The 2,134-nt window shown below is 39.2% G+C and overlaps 1 protein-coding gene across 2 annotated transcripts in view; it reads left to right on the top strand.

Moving 5' to 3' along the window:
- Positions 1-2,134, top strand: part of kcnv1 (potassium voltage-gated channel modifier subfamily V member 1) — an 11,201-nt gene that overhangs the window by 6,764 nt on the left and 2,303 nt on the right. The gene's annotated exons all lie outside the window — the stretch shown is intronic.

The raw sequence follows: 2,134 nt of genomic DNA, 5'->3' as shown, positions 1-2,134 counted from the left end.
GCGAAGGCTGCAAACTTTGCTGTTAGCGTTAGCTTCAACTGGTAGCGACGGATATTTACAAGCCGCCATCTTAATTCAGGATCATTTGGAAATGAATGAAAACTTTAAAGCCCGTTATATTAGGAAGACAACAATGTTCATAGTGTGTTTTGTCTGAAATACACTTTGTCTTTTCTAGCTGTCATGGTAACTCAAAGCGGAAACAAGTGAGCCGCATTGGCTCGTGCAGATGTGACGTCACCGACGTCGGTGAAAAGAGCCCATTTCACCTCAGTTGGAAGAAAAACCGTTTGATTTTGAAATGTTCGGTCACTTTGCGTTAACGGTGAGAATGAACTGAATGAACTGAATGAATTGAATGAATTGAATGAACTGAATGAACTGAATGAATTGAATGAACTGAATGAACTGAATGAACTGAATGAACTCTCCCATACAGCATAAAGAAATCTGCCCCGTCTCGTTTACTCATGGCTGCTTAAAGCTTTTCACGACCGGCTGGTTTTACAGACATGGTCTGTAAAATGCTACCTGACTCGCATGAATTTGGTTTTCAGAAGCTAAATAAATTATTTACCAGGAGATTCAAGCTCATAGAAATAACAGGGTTAGCTCGTTGTTAGCATAGCATCGTTATCAGACTAATTACTTAATTAGCACAACTCGCTGCTCACCCGCAGAAACAAGTTACAGCCATTTAAAGCTGCTTTTGGTCCTAAATGTGACCCAACCTGGAGCTAAATGATCTCCAGCTTTGACAGCTTTGTGCTGTATAACATGAGGTCTGCAGGTGGTCAGTGATGTTTCGCCTCAATGCGGGTAAATCCTCAAGATTATAAGAGATAATAACCTTTTTTTACAGAGATGATCATATCCTAAATATACGCATATTTTTCCGAGACGCCTCGGATGTTCCAGCCTATTTAGCCCATTAGCTACTCGTTGTGATCAACTTTGCTTTGAACCGGAGAAATCCACTTCCGGCCATCCATCTGAATAGACCCTTTTCACAGTGACGTCAGACAATGGCCGCCATAACTCTTTTTTTTACTTTATTGAAACAAGGGAAGTACAAACAAAGGCAAATACAACAGTGGAGCTCTAGAAGGCATAACAGGCAGATTTCAGAGTGAAAATACGGATTGGTGAGAAAAATGATAACAATAAAACTAATAATAATAATAATACATTTTATTTCAAAGGCGCCTTTCTGGCACTCAAGGACACCGTACAATAGTAAAAAAACTGTGACAGAAACAAATAAAATATAACAAGTAAAAGTAGATAAAAATAAATAAAACAAAACAATGTATCTATATAAAAACTATGTAAAATCAGGCAAACCAATTGTGTCATGTGGAAAAGGCAGATCTAAAAAGGTGTGTTTTGAGTTCGGTTTTAAAATKTGATAATGACTTTATGTTTCTAAGGTATGGTGGTAATGAGTTCCAGAGTTGGGGAGCAGAGCGACTGAAAGCTCTGCTCCCCATGGTGGTGAGACGGGCAGAGGGGACAGTGAMATGGATKGAGGAGGATGATCTGAGGGAGCGAGAGGGAATGGCAATATGAAACAATAACTGATTATTTGTTAATATGTTAGGACTGACAGACTGACGGATATGTCCATGAATAATTCAGTCAGGTCTTCAAATGATCCAACACGTTTCAGAGATTTCAAATATAACTGGAATTCAGATAAAACGGTTTGAAAACTGGAGATGATGTCAGCACTTTGTTTATGAATAAAACATGTTGCCAAACAAAGTATCAGGTTACAACATATTTCCATTGTTTTGTTTCCAGTAACACTCCACAGGTCAACAAATCTATAGAAACTATAGAATCTATAGAAACAGATTCAGGAAGTGACAGAAGATCTAYGCTCTATTGTTTCAGCTTCACTCTCACAAAATCAGCTTTTATTAAAGCGAATTCTTCTGTTGAGCATCTAAAAGGTTCAATGTTCCTTTAGCTTTTGGTTGGTTCGCCGCAACTCAGGTGCATCTTTACTTCCGGTGTGATTTTCCCTCTGGGAACCAACCAGAACCAGGACTAGGACCAGAACCAACCAGAACCAGGACTAGGACTAGGACCAGAACCAACCAGAACCAGACATGGATGCTCATCATCTTAA

Source organism: Poecilia reticulata, linkage group LG16 (assembly GCF_000633615.1).
Source record: "Poecilia reticulata strain Guanapo linkage group LG16, Guppy_female_1.0+MT, whole genome shotgun sequence".
Classification (NCBI taxonomy): domain Eukaryota; kingdom Metazoa; phylum Chordata; class Actinopteri; order Cyprinodontiformes; family Poeciliidae; genus Poecilia; species Poecilia reticulata.
This window is presented reverse-complemented; position numbering and strand designations above follow the sequence as displayed.